We start from the raw sequence: 19367 nt of genomic DNA on the forward strand, positions 1-19367 counted from the left end.
TATATGGAGAGTTCATTTGCAAAAACAGGTAACTCCGTTTTGATAAATTTTCAGAAAACTTTTTTTTTATTGTTTAATTGAGATAATATCAATCAAACTGAAGTTGAGTGGATTGGCTCAGTAGAAAAATACATAACAAAATAGAGAAAAAAATTAATTATTAGTGTTATTATTATTATTCTTATTGTTATTGTTATTATTATTATTATTATTATCTCAAGTAAACGATAAAAAATTAGTTTTCTGAAAATTTATAAAACGGAGTTACCTGTTTTTGCAAATGAACTCTTCATATATTCCTTATTGTTCTCCGTTAACGTAACCTGCTGATTGAAGCAGCTGCACAGACAGGATCGTTATTCTGTGCAGAAGAGTCACGTGACGCTTTAAACGCCCCCTTTCGTGAGGACGCGCACAGAGTTTGAAGCAGAAAACCAGAATTAACAAAGAAGTCTGGTAACTACCTTCATGATACCTGTTTTTTCTGACTGAGATATTATTTTTTGTCGAGCCGACTTGCACATGATGAATGAAAGCCTGGACATGTTGAGCTGGCTTCGTGATGCAGCACTCAGCTGTTCTGGAACCGAAAACTCGGTTTCCAATCAACACTGTTTGTGAACGTTTGCCGACAGATTAAAAACATTTGAAGGCTCGCGGAAGGTAAATAACTTTTGTGTACGTATGTTTGTATAGTTTCCATAAGATGCTGTGTGGTAAAATGTAGACGCTAATGTTTTGCACCTGTTGCAGTGCTGCAGCTGTGAATGTGAGGCTGCTGAAGGCCCTTTAGCACATGCACTCCTTTCTGTTAATGTAACGGCATCTGAGCTTGTCTGGAAATGTTTCTGTTAAAATGGCATTCTTACTTGCTTGTAATTGATAACATTTTACTTTGAACACTGCGATGTGTCAAAAAATAACACCCTGCCAAAAACTGATTGCAATCTGCGTTAGTTTACCTGCTCTGTGTTCCACATTAACCAACCCAGTCCTTTAGACAAGTTGCAACGGCTGCAAACTTCCAGTTTAACTCATAATACAGTTTTCCACCTGCCAAACTGCAGCCCCTATATTGTGACTGAACTGCTATTAATGCATCAAAACGATTTTATTTTGTTTGTGAGAGTCATGTTTAAAAGATTATAACCTGTAGAATAATTGGAAGTTTATTTTTGATATAAAATATCTTCATAAATCCTGCTAAATACAGTCTAAACAATATCGAACACACAGCCTAAACACCAAAACAGTAATATTACTTAAAATCTAGACCTGCAGCTAACAAATAGTTTTATTTTTGCTGATTAATCTGTTTGTCATTGTTTGGATTAATTGTTTAGTTCTTTGGTCTATAAAATATCAGAAAATGGTTTTTAAAAAAAGTTCATTGTTTGTGAAAGCCCAAGATGATCTTCAGTGATTTCTTTACAACCCAATTATGTAATACAATCTTTATTGTCACAGAGGGGTAAATAAAACAGGAAATTATTGAAATTTAATAAGCTGGAATCCGTGAATTTCAGCTTTTTCTTAAAAAAATACTGAACTAAATGAATTATCAAAGTAGTTGATGGATTTATTTAATCGTTGGCAGCTACTTGCCTAATCTTTGCAACTCCAGTATTGTATTAAATCTCATGCCGTGTTATGTTATAACCTGCAAACATTTCTCTGGTCACATTTATTTAGCTCTAAAAAAAACCCCTAAGGATTGACAACGACTAACCTTTGCTCCCATCACAGACAGAAAGTTCTGTGTATTTGCATGCTGTGACTGATCCAGACTAAAGCAGGTGTGGCTGTATAGGAACTAGGACATAATCAGTCTTGGGCAGATGGTCACTCTTTGGCACAACAATGGCATACACAATAGGCAGGCACAGATGTACTTTGAATTGTTTGGGGAGGACTTTTTACACATTTCAGCTCTTGAGATTGGTCCAGAAACGCCACACAGATGCGAAACATAAAACATGTTTCTCATTCAGTTTGCATGTTCTCTCTGTGCATGCGTGTTTGTTTTTTTTTGCTTGTTTTTTTAAACGGGTATTTTGGCTTCCTCACACAGTCCAAAAACATGCTCAGGTTAATTGGTGACTCTAACTTGTCAATACGTGTGAATGCGAGTGTGATTGTTTCTGTATATGTAGTCCTGTGATAGACTGTAGTCCTCTAACTCAGCTGAAATAGGCTCCAGCTGTGGAGCCTAAAAGTGACCTAATGAGGACTAAGTGGTGTATAGGTAATATATGCATGGATGGGTGGAGGTTTCTCATTTTCTCACTTTGCTCTAGAATTTCACATTTATTTCAAAATGAAATGTCCATAAAATAAAACTTTACAGTGATGAAGGCAGGCCAGATTAATAGAAAATGAATGTATGTGTGCACACTGTGGCTCTTTCCATCACTGTGGTGGGAATGTCTAAATGAAGAGAGCATTAATGTAAAAGTGACCTATGTCTAGAGGGAAAAAATGGTTTCGGTTTAACGAATTGAAACGGCCACCGTTGTTGCATATCCCATGTCTGAAAAGCACTGAAGTAATGTGTGGTAATGTTGTGGGCTAATATAAAGCCAAAACAAACTCAGAATGAGCTTGTTAAGACACTTTTAAATGAGAAAAATTGTCTTGCGCATGCTTGGTAAAGTCTAGCACCAGGAGACTTTCCTTGGGCTTATTTTGGAGCACAGAAGATCCTGCTCTCAGCTGTCCTCCTGCCTGGTTTGGTGCTGCCGCCAGACACTGGCTTTCCCCCATCGCTGTTCCTCTCATTGGGTTTTTCACCAGTTCATCACCCAGTTTGTCCAAATGTCTGCTCGGGGAGATTGTGAAGAAGAAATGGTTCCACTTGCTATCTGTATAGTATGCACACAAAGGCAGTTAGCTGTTTGCTTTGCAAGTGAAGTTGCCACACAAGTTTGATATTATTGCCTACATATGCATCAAAGCTGGCCTGCATTGTTGTATTTGTTTTAGTTTTAAAGGATTCTAACTTGCTCGGCTGTGTGTGTGTGTGTGAGTGAGAGAATGAACATTTCAGTTTGTCGCTTTGACTTTGGCATCTATCCAATGCAAAGAGCAGCAAGGACATTATGTTAGAATTGAAACCCTTCAGAAAGGTGTAGACTTCTTATTTTCAGTGTTTGGTCTGTTGATTTTCATTTCTTTTTACTTATACTTGGGGAAAAAAAAAGATTTAAATGTTATTTAATTTAACCAAAACCCGCATCCCAAGTACGTTGCATGGCCCAAATTAAAACTTTTTATTCTGTGATTAAAATACGTCAAGAGAAGCTCGCTAAAAACAAATTAGGTTGTGAAATGTAATTCTTAGTAGGATTTAAAACTAGTAAGTCATCTGGTGATGGTGGTGGGGAAAATATTTATTGTGTGGTCACGACACCAATAACATGCATCCACAAGTTAGTAATGCATGTGAATTAAATAATAAAGTGATGACCACAACTGACTTTTAATATGAGATCGAGCAGGATGAGGATGCTGCGACCTGGCTGTCTGTTTTGTTGTTGGAATGAATGAGTGGATGCTTGTTGTTGGCTAATTCTCACATTTCACCTTATAATGAAATATGGCAACCTATATAAGAGCCTTAAGGTGGGTACATATTTAATGCTGCCCAGAACATTTACAAATGATGTTGTACCAGTTGATTGGGGAAGGAGGAAAAATGTCTTATGCCATCAAACAATCCTCTCACCACCTAGGTGCTAGCTGTTGAAACTAAACAAAACTGTCTTCACAAACAAAGGATTATTTATTTACACTTGATAATCAGAGCATTCATAATAATCACTCAAAATCAGCAGGGGGAGGCGCATATAAACAGCTGTTTATGACTCGCAGCTCTCTCGCTCGTCATTTTCTTCCGTCTGTGGATTGCTATGTTGGGGGAAAAAATGGAATTAAGGCAGAAAGTTCAATTTACAACCACAAAAAGCAAGCAGGCTAAGAAACTGAACTAAGTGAAGTGCTCTATCGATCTCCTCTGCTCTGCTTCAGTGTTATCACAACACGTTGGCTATACACAAGAAACAGCACTGCAAATAACATCAAGCAATAGATTACAGGATGTCATTGTAATTCTTCCCAAGATTAAAATGAAATTAAATCAAATTTGACCACGTCTCATGCGTGATAATAGCCCTGCAGAATGTGTCCCAGTGTCACTAGTAAACAACAGAATCCGTATCTGATCACATTTCCACGCCTTATCAACTCGTAGCCACATGACATTGATATTTGTGGACACAAATTAATCACTCTTGGCCACTTCGGTTGGATATCAAGAACCGTTTCCAACTTGGAACAGGTTATGACAGATCCTGAAGAACTCATTGAGAAAGTTTCATTTTTTTGGATTCTGTTCATGTGCCATTGTCTTTAAAGAAATTAAATCAGGATTTTTTTAGAAACAGATTTTATAAGCAGAATCAGAATAATTAAATTATGACATCGGACCCTAGTGATCACGCAGTAGTTTTACCCTCATCACTGTAGGGAGGTCTGCAAGTCAGTATGGCAACCCACAACATAAAAAAAAAACAAAAAACAGAGGCCCACATATTGTACTACAACAGTCTCAAAACTGCATCTGACTGTTAGCTACACAGGATCGATGCTGTAATTTTATATAATAAAGTCCATATTGAGATATAAATGACTTTCAGTGCTCTGTGGTATATTAGTAATTACAGATATTCACTACCTGGGTAAAAGGTTTGGCTGTATGGAATAAAGTATGCAGATAAGTCATTATCTCAAAAAACACAGAGCCGTGGCAAATCCAGATAAACACACCCACATACACACACACACACTTGGAATGTATAGCATTATAATATTAATGAAAGTCATGGTGTGCGAGACTTTGATAGATTGCTTAATCATTGCTTACACCTTGAAAATCAGCCGACAAGGGCTACCTGAAAGCACCGGGGATGACACGAAACCATAAACATAAAGCTTTTAATTCAGTATTCGCTTTATTTTTGCCTCGCTTCAAACTGACACAGTCTGTATCTAAAGTCAGTTTAATTCATGTAAATTAATTTCTGGCAAGTACAGTATGATCTCTAAATTTATACACCACACAGACTTAAGCGTAGCAGCAGTGGGTCTGCTGGGCTGTACATAATGATACCACACTAGATTAATCACATGACTTTAGAGGGGAGCAGTCAAGCTTTTCATTTACTATCAAAACAATTCATTTTGTATATGGTATTAATCAGCATTTTAGGGTCCTGCCTTTGAAAATGTAGTCATCTTATGGATGTTCCACATGGAGTGTAAATTTAATGCACTTCCTGCATGGAAAACACCAACACATTGCTTTTCATTGTGCCATGTTTCTAGTGTAATGAAATATCTCCCATTGTCTGGTATGAACTGCATGTGATAATCACTTCTAAATGAGCTAATAGAGAGTTACTAATTGATCGGGGACTTTATGTGACAGATGATGTCTATGTGTGTCTTTTTCCGTTTTACTTTTTGAATGCTTAAACAAGTGCTTTTTGCTCAGAAGCAGTCTAGTGCCTGTGATGTTTTTTTTTTTGTGTTCCTAATTTATTGCTTAAATGCAGCTTTTTTATGTTCTTAAACACTGAAAAGGATAAAAAAAAATCCTCTTAGAAAATGAATATTAAAATTTTAGTGTGTTATGAGAGAAATGCAGTAGAGTTTACTCGATGTTTTAAACTGCTAATGAATCACCTTTTGGCATTATATTCATTCCCTGAGCTAATTTTTTATGACTTTTTTCAAATTTGTTATATTATCCTTCAATTTACACTTATTTCCCCTGCCTGTACCAAACACCACCCCCGTAAGAGCTGCAATGTGCTGCTTTCATCTCTCTGCTTACGTGTACATACTGTATAGCAAATCTTTTGTTATTCATGAAATAGTTTTTGTTTATATATTTGATATATTATACATTTGTAATCATTTATACAATAATGCTGTGGGATTTGTTATTGTAGTACATTCAACAAATCTTGCATTGCAGTTAAATTTTTTTTTCCTGCTTGATTTGTATCTAAATAGCACCTACGCTGTAAGAGGAGTAGTCTTCTCCATTGTTGGGTGCTCAAATTCTCCTTCGTGTTACATTATCAAATCAAACATGTATTTCCTTTACGGTATCGTTAAGTATACAGGCGAGGAGGATTTATTTTCATTTTCTCTTGGCAAGTGATCACATTACACCTTTCCTTCCATCTCCCCTCCATCAGAAACTTCAAAGCTAAACTGATTTACCTGGAAGTGCCCGTACATTTACAGTAATGCACTCTCCGGTGAATTGCACATTTGTTTCATTCATCTGTCCCTGTGAAGGAGATTTTTGCCACTTACACTTGCTGGAGAAGTGATTCCCAAATTAGAGTAGATGCATTTGCCGACATGTAAATGTTGAAATTGGAGGAAATTTCATCTCGTAGCTTCACAAAATCGATGTTGTACTAAAACAAAACCTCTTGAATTGCCGATGATTTGAAACTTTTGGTTAACTTCTTAAAAGCCTCCTGATCCTGACTCTTTTCTTACCTTTTCACTGACCTCCCACATGGTGCTCGAGGGTAATTTGATTTTCTATTGCTTTGGTTGTGAACCATCTCGCTGCAAGAAAACCCAGAACGAGAAAAAAAACCTTTGTCTTTGTGGTGGCAAACCAATCCCAGAAATGGTGATAGTGGGTCATTAAAACTGAATTGTTACATTATTTCTAAAACTGGGATGCTGAAGTGCTTCATGCTCTGACTTACTCTGTGTGAAAAGCTGCACAGTAGCAGCCTTATAAGCCTGTTTGTGTTCAGCAGTTACGTAATTGGCCTGCATTCACAAGAGATTATAGTGGGGTGCTTGTTGCTTGGGGTTTTTCACTCAAGCTCAATGAAAAATGCATGTTTAGTCCTAGATGTGGGGGATTTGAACTAATAATACTCATAACAGACAGTACGCTATTTCATGATGTGCTCAGAGACGTATATTTATCCCATGAGGATCATAGGTATGTGCTTTTATAATCGTGTTCTATATTCTTGGTCAAAAGGTGTTTTTTTGGGATCTAATTATTTAATCGAAGTGTTTGTACCTGCCATGTCACAGCTGCTGTATGTATTATGTGCCAGAGAAATCAAAGAGCTTTAAGGGCTGAGCTCAGTTTTACATGCAGATTGCAAATTAAAGCAGCATCACATTTCGCAAACGATTTTCACTTCCAAATTGCAGAGAAACTTGTGAGTGATACAGGGCTCTCGAACGCTCGGGTCGCAGGTATGGCATTTCTGTTAATTAGAGAAATATGTTTGATTTCGTGAGTGATTAAATGATTTCACGTTGCAGACTGCGGCTGTGTGTTGCGAATGTGCTGAAATTGACTCCTGGCTTGCAGCAGAATCAACAGAAAACACTGAAACATCACATGCCGTCATATGTTTTTATAATTACAAAACCTCGGGGATCCTTATCAAAAATTCCTGTCCCTGTATTAGTGCTTAAGAATATTGGCCACTAAATAGTTACGATGTCTTTAGAAACATTATATCAGTAAGTATCCACCGTTATTGATCCAAAATGTTTCCTTCTCACACGGTGTAATCCCATGATAAATCTGCTTCCAGTAAAGCAGAGCTTGTGTTAACACAAAAATGTGTTGTTCATAGTGAGACACGGACAGTCTTGTATGAGGCAGATTTAATCTGGCTGATATAATGCTGTATTGAGGGTCGTAGAAAAGCTCCAAGCAATACCCATGTTTGTATGCTCATTATTGCCACTGCACTGAGCTTCAAGAGGATGCTTATGCTTATCAAAGAGTGAATTATCAAGCATGACATAAACAGGCATAATTAGACCATCAATCAAGTAAATTAGTTATGGATTATCTCTCTGTAATTGACCCTTTTGTATTACAGGTTCAAAGTGAAACTTAGCCAAAGATTTTAAAAGTGGGCTGGGTGGCTGTGATTTATGTTTTCCTTCCTGCCTCTTATTAAAATAGTGTTGGGAGGCCTTTTGTATGTGCTCATCACATTCGAGCAATTACAATCTCTCTGGCCTCTGCAGCTGTTGTTGTGTTGTCCCCGCTGTATTGGCGATGACGGATCCCCTTGAAATATGACCGAAGGCTTGCAGAATTGCACAGGAAAGAGCGCACGCACACTGGCCTTTTTAAATTAAATAGTTTATTATAAAATAGGGCAGGAGTCTGTCTTAAGTGATGAATCATAGGCTAATACTCTAAGGCAAAGCTTGGCTGTGAGCACTCGACGGCAGTATGGCGCTTTCAGGATCCTGGAATGTAAATGCTTTCTGGCCGGGCCTCTCTGAGATCTGTAAATGAACTTGACGTACTGTATCAGAGGAGATAACAACAAAAGAGCTGCCAATGTGCGGAGGTGATTTGCATTGAGTCACTGCTGGGCCTTCTGTTATACCTGAGTGAGCTCTCAGACAGGTTTCCAGACACTCTTTGGTAAAGCAAGCAGCAAGCCAGCGATTGTGACGTCTTGAGATGTTTACTGCAGAGCCGAGCAAGAGGAGGTGGGGCGGCCGCGTGTCTCATCCTCTGTACAGCCCCACGAGGATGTGACTGTTGCTCGAAAAATCACTTGACCAGAAAGTAGAGTGAGAGGAGAGTTCAGTGAGCACTTTGAGATCTGTGCGGCATTTAGTCAAACACCGCTGTTTTTAGAGTTGTTCCGTTTACCGTATATGCCTATTTCATGCTGCCAGCTCAGTACATAGGCCGTTAGAAAAACGATACATGCAGCATATGTGACATTATCCGTAGGCTTGTGAAGAGATGTTTTAAGTGTCGCACTGCCAAACCTTACGAGCTTCTCAATTTGTCTGTCATTCTAAATTGAATGTTTGGATTTAGACTGTTGATCAGACAAAAAAATAAACATAATAGACAACAGAGGTTTGTATTTTATGACCTTTGTGTGATTTTACTCACTTATTTTTATCTTTGTCTGTATTAAGCCATCATGGGAAATGTTACAAAATCAATATCGGTTTATTACGTTCATAGCTCTGCTGTGAGTAGTTTCTAAATCTAATTTATAGACAATTTGTGATATCAGTTTCACAATAGACACTTAGACTGCATCAGTAATTGTTTGATGAGTTGTGTTTTTATTAAAACAGTCTTTCTACAAATCTTATTCATAGAATAATTAATCTTTTGATCACGAAAATTAGATTCTATTGTAACAGCTGAACAGTTGTGCTTTCAATCATATGCAATTGTAGTGATCTCATACAACTTTCTAATGTTGCTTTAAGGTCAAGTGATTTTTTTTTTAAAAAATACCAATTTTTACACATCTTTAATATAGTATAATCATTTGATCAGAAAAAATACTAATTTATTTTTGCATTGAGCTGTATTGATACTAGTTTAATAGTTGTAATTTTCAGGCAGCAAAACGCAAAAACACAAACAGCAGAGACGCATTGCGGTAAACCAGCAACCATTGTGGTTGAGTGTAATAGCATATGACACAAGAAAGTATGCCCGCAAACATACCACTCTTTATGCATTAATATCCTCTGAACAGAAAAGGAGTCACATTAGAGGAAGTAGCTATTCAGAGTCTAACTTCTGAAAAACAAACAAACAAACAAACAACAAAAAACGCTGTTGACTTTATGTCTCTAGAGAGATTTTGGAAGTTTTCCCATTCACTTCAAAACAGCTTTATTCAGAGCCAGCATCGAGCAGCCATCAGGCTCTGCATCTTAAGGCACTTCCACATTAATTTCAATATTCAGCCCTGGTCGTTGGCACTCTGTACTCACTCCGTGTGACATCTGTTTCTTAATTTAGTTGCATTTACATCATTATTCTAATTTTTTTTCTCCAACCACGATTTGCCGTCTTTGTTACTGCTAGAACGCAGATTTAGACCTTTTGATAGAGTGCTATAGAAAAAGCCCACAGTAACACATTCAGTTAAACAGTGAAACGTAGTCATTTCTATTACAGCCGAAGATTTTTTTTTCTTGTATTTGTATGCCACTACAGTAAGGAAAAAATCGACAAATCCTATCAAAATGTATCCGTAGACAGTAGCAGCAGGAGCCAAATAAAATGTAGCGCATTCTGCTCAGACATTGGCTTCTCTTGTTTTTACTCAATAGGCTTCTCAGTGGTTGAAATGTCAGCATCATAATTAATTTCATTAATTCAGCTTGTCGTCTTGTTGTTAATGCATCCAGAAAGTGTACTATTCCTCTGTCAAATCAGAACTTTTCAGCCTCACCATTAACTCTAACAGATCTGAATAAACACTTTTTTTTGCATACGTTAGATACTGACACTCCAAGCTTAATCAGAGGGAGATAAAACTTGGTAGTTATTTGTAATGATGCCTCAGTTTTACAAGTGTAATCCTGTGCGTAAATCAGAACTTAAGCTTTAAAAACCCTGCACTGAGCACATTCCACATCTGTTTAGAAAGACATTTAATCCCTTCAGACAAAACCACATAATGACCGATGACACTCCAGGAACCAGAGCACATTATTTCAGACGTTCTTGTTTGAAAGTGCTAATTTCATGGTGTGACCTATTTTCCATTTTTTGCAATTGCATTTATTCTAACATGAGGTAATTGTGGAGCACCAGTGTCTCCAGTGCTGGATAACTGCTGTCCTGTGTTCCAGTTGTCAGAGTGGTGCTGCTGGTGATGCTGTGTGTGTTTGTGTGGGAGCCTGCAGGGAAGGCACATGCTGCGGATATCTGTCACTCCACTATTCCAAAGAGCTTATCACAGAGGGAACACTTTCTGCTTCACCAGTTATTTGAATTGAGATTCTTTCTGTCTGTCTGCGTAATGCTGTTTCTTACAGGGTGACATTAGCAGTGTTAATGTGCAGCTTTATTCCGAGGCGATATTAAATTCCAGATGTGTCATCATTTGATGTAGAAATACCAAGCTCTTTTAAATTAGTCTTGCATTGGCTGAAAGCATTAATGAGTGAATGAAGTCAGCTGACCTTAACCAAGCAGAAGTGTTGCTCATTTTGCCCCATTATGGAGTTCGAACTTTTAAAAGATCACCGCATTTTGCAAGCTAAATTAATTTTCACTTTTACCTTCGGTGTAATTGTGTCATAGCTATGAGTGAAATGCCTTCTGTGTGGCGGTTCAGCATTCTCACAGTAGGCATTAATGTCAAAGCCACGATGTAGCAGATGGTAAGGAGATGCCTCAAGTGAAAGTCCCTTAAAGGCATCTGTTAATTGTTTTTGAAGATGAACACGAGTTGCTGCTGTATGCTGGAGCTGTTTCCCAGTGTGACATCTTTTGAGTTTGATTTCATTATAGTATCTGATGACCAGGTGTACTTTGAACATCAGTCATCTGCAGTTGTTACTATCTTGTACAGCTGTTGCTTTAAGGTCACATCTGTTTATAGAAGTTGTTAAAAAAATTGTGGTGCATATAGCAGTAGCCTTGATTAAAGCATCGAGAGCACAATGGCATGATGTAATGTATATCAAGCATGTTAATAATTCAGAGTTTTTGATAATTGCATGCAGTACACAATACAATGACTGTTCATATATTATACTTCTTGTATCTTACACCTACACATAGCAGTATTTTCTTCTGTAGAACAGAGTATTGTCAATATGACAAATATGTTGGCTGTAAAAACTATACTTTCCGTTAATTGTTTCCTATTTGTTTTTACCTTAAAAATCACGTTTACTACTTACACTACCCAAGAATCTTCTTACCTCCTGTATGTACTTTAAAAGCCTACCCTGAAAAAATGAGTTTTTGACCTTTGTTACTCTAATTTGACGTTTTTGTTTTTTTTGCTTCACATATTTAGTTTTTTTTGGCATTAGCTTAACAGCAATTGAAAATAAAATTATAGCTGATATGACTGACTGAATTAATATTTGTATTTGAGTAAAAAAAAAGTCAAAGCAGCAGAGTGGTGAGTATGACATTACTATTAAGCTGTACTTTGGAATCGGTGCTGTGGAAATATTCTGTATTTAAAAAGATAAAAACTTCATTCAAAGATAAAATGTACCAAATAGGGGGGATTATAAATAAAGACCTGTCTTGCACATAGCCTGATTCTTTGCTTGATTATTTACTCTTGATACACAGTTTTCACATACAAATCAGTTTTATTGTGCCCCTGTAATGCTTCCTGTAATACAGGCTCTTATTTAATACAGTATTTCTGTCAGCTTATTTGTCAGATAATCAGTCTCCTTTCGACTTCAAACGCACTCAAAATAATCTTAAAATACATCTTTAATATTCATGAGAGTTCAACTGATCTCTTCAAATGCATCTTAGCAGTGATGAAATGAATTGCCTCCAGACTACAACCACACAAATGTGAGACTAAATGGTGCTGATGTGCAAAGTTCACGAGGTCGGGACTTTTGAAGAAATGTCAGATTTAATGTCTGTCAGGGCAGGGGCAACCCTTCACTCAGGATAGAGATTGGGCAAATAATATAAAAGAAATATAAGGCTGCATTCAGAAATGTATAATATTTGTGTTGTACTTGCCACTGCTGCTTAAATTCATTACCTGCCACCCATTGATTTGGCCTCTGTATGCACTGGTGAGCCCCGTCCTAATTCATCGAGTAAGATATTCAGCCGTTGCCCTTTTTAACAGCCCAAAGTTTCCTGACCAACTTCACGTTAATAACCAATCGGCCCTAGAGTCTGCTGTTGTGTTGTTGCCTGGAATTTATTTGTCCTCCCATAAATTATTCAGTATTTTGCATCGACTAACTGCCATACCTTTAAGGTTGTGGATCCAAGACCTTGGCACACGTTGCATGTTAATATGGCCAGACTCGCAAGGTGAGAAACAATCCCAAAATGACCAGGGCTTTAGTAGAGTTATCCGGAGAGGCAGAACTTTTCTTATGCCTCCTCATTGTTTGTCAACTTTTTGTTGTGTCAGTAGATCTATATATGAGTTTTTCAGCCCTGCGCTGTATGTCATGCTCTGTGCCTGTTGCTGTCTGAACGATTCAGTAACAGCCTGTTGGGCAGAACATCAGATTGTTGCACTGTGGAAGGCTCCTTTGTTGTCAGGCCAACATAGTGTGAGGTATTGTGGCCTGTCATGATCAGGATGTCAATGCAGATCCTCCGTCCATCTGTCTATAGACGTCTACTGTGAGGGCAGATCCCATCCCCTCTGACACTCAGCGCAATTACAAGCTCCTGGCTGATTTTGGCAGCTTGTAGCTAATCGAGAGCACGCTCACAATGAACCATACTGCTTACATTCAATCTCATGGCTGCTCAGGAAATTAAGTTGAACCCATGCATGACAGTTGTTGGGGGGCACTTCAGATAACCATTATCTGAACCTTCTTTTTTTTTTTTTGAATGGTCAAGGCTGCTATAGTTTGTCACCCCAACCAACGCAGATGTGCTAGAGAGGAAGAATAAAAAAATATTTAGCAACCAGGGTTCAACATTAAGGTGATGCACATGCTTCATTTTAAATAATCTGTGAGTGATGAATTGTTTACATTTGAGCCATTAGCTCCTTCAATATTTGATATAGAGCTCTATAGATTAATCATCGATCATTCTGCTGACATTTGTTAATGATGAATGAAATATTAAAGCGGTGATGGTTAAGAGGTATATGTAATGAGTCAGTGCTGTAAACAGCCACAGCCGTGTGGAACAATACCATTAAAGAGCATTTCTACCTCTATTTATGGATAATTGTGTTAGTGGATGTTTCTGCATCTGACCACAGGTTTGGCCCCCCAGCATGCATTTTAAGAACAAACTCAGACTGTTTTGACAAGGAGCATTTTCAACGCTAAACTAGCTAATCTCAACATGTTTTTTGGGGTAAGTGCGACTGATTCAGTGACAGCAGGTCACAATTCTCCAGGCTGCTGCATAGCGAACGTTTCTCCTCTGTGGAATAGTTGGATCAATTCCCGGCTGGTTAGTCAAGGCATCCTGAGTTTGATGTATCATGGAGGAAAGTGCATTTGTCTCAAATTGTATTCCAAATTTAACAGTTATTCATTTAATTAAACAGCCAGGGGATAAGTAGCACATAATGTGAAGCGCACTGTCTTTCTTTATTTTTTTTAATGACTTTTAACTTGTCTGATTTGGCAAGTACATTTCTCTTCCACTCGAATCACAAAAGTATTCACTTCAAAATTGCATAAGGCGAGCCCTGCTAATGGCAGTTCATTCCAAACTAAAGCGTCTCAAAATGTTGTTTAGAAACTCATCGTCACTGACTGATCTTCATTATAGTCCGAGTTGAGGAAAAAGCTGGATGCCACAGCTACAATATTCCTTTTCCACCATCTTCACTCTCACCAGCAGCTAAGAAGAAAATATTCTGGGGCCATGTTATTTTCTGTTTGCTGACGTCATGTTAAGTGTCTGGTAATGAAGACCTTTCAACTTCCAAGGATGAAGACTGACTATCTCCTGCTACCACCTGGTGCTACCTTGGTGTAAATTTCCTGCTGCTGGTCTTAAGTGATGTAAAGACTTCCTGAGCAGGAGGTAATAAGTGCTTTGGTGGAGTGTTTGCACCTAAGCTCTGGTTGTAAACGGAAGGTGATGATGGCGTGCGTGCGTGCGTGCGTGTGTGTGTGTTAGTTACAGGAAGGGGGAGTGATAACGTATCTAGAGTGAAAGGAACTCACACCCACCATAGACACAGCTTTGGTGTCTGGACTTACTGCTGTGAGTCACACTTCTCACAATAGAAAACGCAGAACATGTTCTATTGTTTTGTTATAACACATTTGGGACTTTTTTGTGTGTCTGAAGAAATCTCACTTATTCCTCTTCATTCCTCCTAAACCTGCCATTCTAAGAAATTTAGCAAAGCAGTCTGGTTCGGTGTTTTTCAGTGTTTTCCCAAATGACGTATATTCAAATATATGGACATCACCTTATGATTGCACTATATTGCAACAGCATCTGAAGAAAGTCTTTGACAACAGCAAAACTCAAAGGAAAAATGTAAAGCTTGATCAATTTTCAGCAAAGTTACTTTATTCTTATGAAAATATTAGTCCATATCGCACAAAAAAGTCTGACTATAAATCTTGTATTTAACTAGTAAATGTGAAAATAATTTAGCAGACAAAGGAAGTGTCATCAATCCAGCCTTTCATTTCATTTATGATGCAGGAGAAATGCAGGGGAAAATACCCAAACAGACCAAACGTAGATGTTTTCAACACTATTAAGTCTTTAATTTGTACAATTAAGATAACATTATCTTAATGTCTTTCAAATATTTGACAAAATGAGTAGCAAGACGCATAAGTGCCATTCTTAATTCTTAATTGTGCAGAATGAATTGAGAATTTGCTACACCCCTGACAGCAGATATACTTAAAAAATTAAAGGTGGTATCTTTTCTGAAGGCAAAAATCAGGAGTGGAGATGCTGGATATGGAATAAATGGTGTGGATGATATCTGTGGATCTCACTTAACTGAATGCTTTGAAGATCAGCAGAAACTTTTGTTTACTGATGCTGTTAAAAATGTTTTTTTCCTCACTCAGAATTAACATTTGGGGTGATGACTGTTTATTTCTGACCATTTCATAAACTCTTTTGTGTTTGAGTAAATGAAACCTCCACTAACAAAACTAAATTCTCAGTTCTTATCATTGAGGCACTGGTGATTTTCCTTTGGAGGGGCAGCAAAAAGTCATCTACCCAGCAAAACACTTGGCACACTAAATAGAAATAACTTTTGTAATATGAGATTTAAGATATGGATCAAACCTGCGATGTGGGAACAATATCCTAGTGTGCTTTTGACAAATGGAAAAGGTGAATGGACTGCAACCCGTATTAGATAGTAAAAGCCACTGGGAGTCATAGTTTAATGTTAACCTAAACAAAATTAAATTGAATTACCCTGCTGTGCAAGAATATTGTTGTTCTGTATGTTTTGTCCTGCACTTGGATTGTGGAGAGCCTATGGCTGGACTTTGGCGATATTTCAGAATCATTACTCCAGAAATTTGGTATTGTATCCTTTGAAATGTTTCACTAGACAACATTATAGATTTATGTCAAAATCTGACACGTTATAGCAACAGTTACTAAGGGGATTGGGACTTCAAAAAGCATCAATTGCAGAAACAATTTTCCTGCAATAATTCTTTAATTCTTTCCTGTTTTAATCCCAAACAAATCTGTATCTACATTGTAAAATATGTAACTTCGTCCATCCCAGAGGGGTTTTCCTGGTATCTGTCTGACCATTTGCAGTCTGTGTGCTGACATTAGCATCTTGCTTCTTTAAACCTTTTAGCTCAGGCACAGTAGTGCTGATGTGGTTGCTGCAAGCAGACCACTTTTCCCTCATCTAAATTTATTCAGGCAAGGAGTGCTGGCCACACAAGCTCATCTTCAGTCACTCCATACCTCGGATTCAAATTGCAACCACACCTGTGAGCTGCACAGCACAGCTCCGGTCTTATACCGCAGATCACTGAGCAGCTTCTCCAGAGCAGCTGGAGGTTCTGTGCCTTGCTTAAGGGCAGCTTTAAGTTAATCATTAAACAGATTTTCCCAGATGATGCTTGGATTTGAACCACTGACCTTTATTCCTGCCTGTATAGTTTTTACCTGAAGGCTTATATTTGCTGTATTTGAACTTATTTATGAACTTAATTTAATTTATGGTTAAGATTTACTGTGTACATTATGCAATTTAGGGAATCTTAATAATTTACAACTGTGTATTAACTATTTTTTGTTTAAAAAAAATAGTATACCTACATTAAAACTCTTAAAATGTTTGTGCATCTCTAATGCATCACTGCAAAATTTATCAAATAGGTAATTTTACAAATAATGGGTCTAAAAGCATGTGTTCGACTGATCTTTGAACAGATAAAACGTCTTTGAAAAATAGTTAAGTTACTACATACTATCCTGAAGGGAATAGCAACTGTATGGAATTTCACAGCCATTAATCCGATATTTATTAATTTTACATAAATATCAAGTTAAAGCTGTTTCTCGATGAAAAGTCAAAGGATCTCCTAAGTCTTTCAGATGCATCCAGGCTTGACATGTCTGATTGAGTTTGATAGCAATTAAAGCTATTTAAAAGGTGCAGAGAATGTTGTTAAAATTCTGGGTGTGTTTCTTAATCCACAGTAATCTCCCGCACTATCTGTTTATTCCTCTGCCAAAATAAGAGCCAAAGTGGAGGTATGTGGTCAGTGCCGTCTGTCTGTTAGCAAGATTTTCCAAAAGCTGTCAAGCTGAATATCATTAAATTTGGTGGAGAGGAGGAACATGGGAACATAAAGAGCATTTTCAGATTTGATATGGAATTGGACCACTTTTGAAATTGTGCGATAAATCATTAGACTTGTTGGAGGATTTGCTGAATTCACGTCTATGCTATATAATTTGTAATGTCACAATTACAAAGTTTCAGATTCTGCTGTCACCTTCACTGAATTGGGGTGACAGCAGATGTTTCAGTTTTATAGATGAATATCTCAGAACCTCTGCACATAAAGTCATTTCAGTCTGCTGGTTTTGGTAATATGGCTGCATTGACTCTTAAAGACTTTTACAAAGCCTGGATGTACAGTTTCAAATCCATGTATCTATGTGTGCTCACCTCTCCGTACCCTGTCAGCTCGTTAAATGTGCTAAACAAGATAACCAACAAAATTTGCAAATAATCCCCACGTGGCAGAAGAACTGAGCAGCACACTTACTCAGATAAGAGAAAGTGTCAGAGGAGATGAGAGGATTCTTAATCCAATCTAATCTCCTGCACTCACTCATTACAGCACCATGTTACGTGTGCATGCTCGTGCACAGTTTTGTAAGAATCACTTAAATTCAGAAAGCTAATAATTTTTTGCCATTCTGGGTGTAGAGGCTCTTATTATAAAAATGATTATCCTGTAAAATGTGACATTTTCAGCAATTAGGACCACTGCAGCTGCTGTGGAGAGCTGGGAATCTGCTGGTCTGATGTAGCAGGTCAGAATGACAGCTGAATGTGAAACTCAGACTTCTGAACATTTCAGAACACTCGAGAAACTAACTACTCTTTAGACTTCTTGAACAACTTCAGCACTCGTCTAAACATACTTATCCTTGCGAGGTTAAAAGGTTAATGGATTCAAACTAAGATAAATCGTTGCTTTTATTTCGCTTAATTGTAAGTTTGTCTCCATTATGTTGCATTGGCTGTGAGATCTGGAGCTTGCGCAGACTTGTCCCGAAGGTTGTTTGAACAAAGTACCTTCAACATTCAAGTGAAGGACAGTTTTTAAAGAAACTAGACAGGTAAATATGTATTATTTCTACTGACAATTATGCGCCTTTGAGACAAACTGAACTTCAGACATATGGAGACTGACTTAGTGCTAAAGTGGCAATTAGGCTTCCAATATCAGGAAACTGTGGCTCTTAATGGCTTAGACTGAGCTTTCACTGCTATTATTGTCCTAGTGCGGCATATAGACTTTACCTAAGTTATCGGTCTTCTGTTTTTTTTTTTCCATGTATATAAAAGTAATACACAGAAGCACTCATTTGAATATAGAATTTTTCATTTTGGTAAATTACTGCTAGCTTAAACTGTAAGAAATCACTGAAAATGTGTCATATGACTAAATGTAAATTGCTTCCACATGTATCAATTAGTCAGTAACACAACCTACTGCATGACCAACAAAAGAAGATTCATGATGTGATGACTCAAAGTATTCTGAATAGTTTTATGTTTTGTAATTTCAAACATTTTCAACTGAAAGGGAGCACAAGATTGGAACATCACACAAGGAGGAAGAATTCACTGATGTGTGTTTGGTAGTTTCAGACAAGAAAGACTTGCATGAGGTAATGTGCAAAATGAGAAATTACAACACAGCTAACTAGGATGCTAACGTCCCAGATTGGAAAGTAAACAGCGCTAACCGAAGCTGGAAGCCTCAGTCTCCCTAATGTGTCCTACCATGCTCAGGAGTTTTTATTTCACTAAAGTTCCAGTAGGATCAGTGTTTTGTTTTGTTTTTTTATGCAGAAGTCCAGGAATACACGACTGCACAAAATTCAATGTTCCGCTGTTGTAATTTGCATTAGTTTCACAGGTAGTAAACAGTATCATGGAAGTGTCCATTCAAACAGCTGGTATATATTACATCTCGCACTGAAAATAGATAGCCTTTCTTTTGGACTGCATGGTAAATCAGACAATATTCAATTTTAAAAGTGGGTTGTTCAAGTGCATTTGTAAATCTTGTTACAGACTCTTAACTGTTGCTCCCACACATACTGTACA

General features: G+C 37.6%; 1 protein-coding gene across 4 annotated transcripts in view; it reads left to right on the forward strand.

Moving 5' to 3' along the window:
* Positions 1-19367, forward strand: part of cadm2b (cell adhesion molecule 2b) — a 149914-nt gene that overhangs the window by 19992 nt on the left and 110555 nt on the right. Inside the window, exon 1 of one of the 4 annotated variants that reach the window (XM_051957686.1) lies at positions 543-663. The exons of the other annotated variants lie outside the window; for them this stretch is intronic. The gene's annotated coding sequence lies outside the window, so the exon portion shown is untranslated. Of the gene's footprint in view, positions 1-542; positions 664-19367 lie in introns of those variants that run through there. 4 annotated transcript variants of the gene reach the window in all.

Source organism: Acanthochromis polyacanthus, chromosome 13, assembly GCF_021347895.1.
Source record: "Acanthochromis polyacanthus isolate Apoly-LR-REF ecotype Palm Island chromosome 13, KAUST_Apoly_ChrSc, whole genome shotgun sequence".
In the NCBI taxonomy this organism is placed as follows: Eukaryota; Metazoa; Chordata; class Actinopteri; family Pomacentridae; genus Acanthochromis; species Acanthochromis polyacanthus.